Consider the following 280-nt stretch of genomic DNA (forward strand, 5'->3'; position numbering starts at 1 on the left):
CGCGGCCAGGTACTCGAGCGGCGGCTCGTTGCCGCCCTCGAGGTGCTCGAGGACAAAGTGGAGCTTCCGCCCGGGGACGCCCCACCACAGACGGCGCCCGTCGGTGTTGTGGCGCCCCCTCACCGGCACGTTGTTGGTGGAGGAGAGTTGCTCCTCGTGGGGGCGTTGGGAGTACGCCGCCCAGTGCGCGTGGTTGCTGGCGGTGTACTTTGGGCGGCCCTGCACCTCCTCCGGCAGGGATGCCCGAACGCGCTTGATCTCGGCGTGGAAGCGGTCGGCG

Source organism: Triticum dicoccoides, chromosome 5B (assembly GCF_002162155.2).
Source record: "Triticum dicoccoides isolate Atlit2015 ecotype Zavitan chromosome 5B, WEW_v2.0, whole genome shotgun sequence".
Classification (NCBI taxonomy): domain Eukaryota; kingdom Viridiplantae; phylum Streptophyta; class Magnoliopsida; order Poales; family Poaceae; genus Triticum; species Triticum dicoccoides.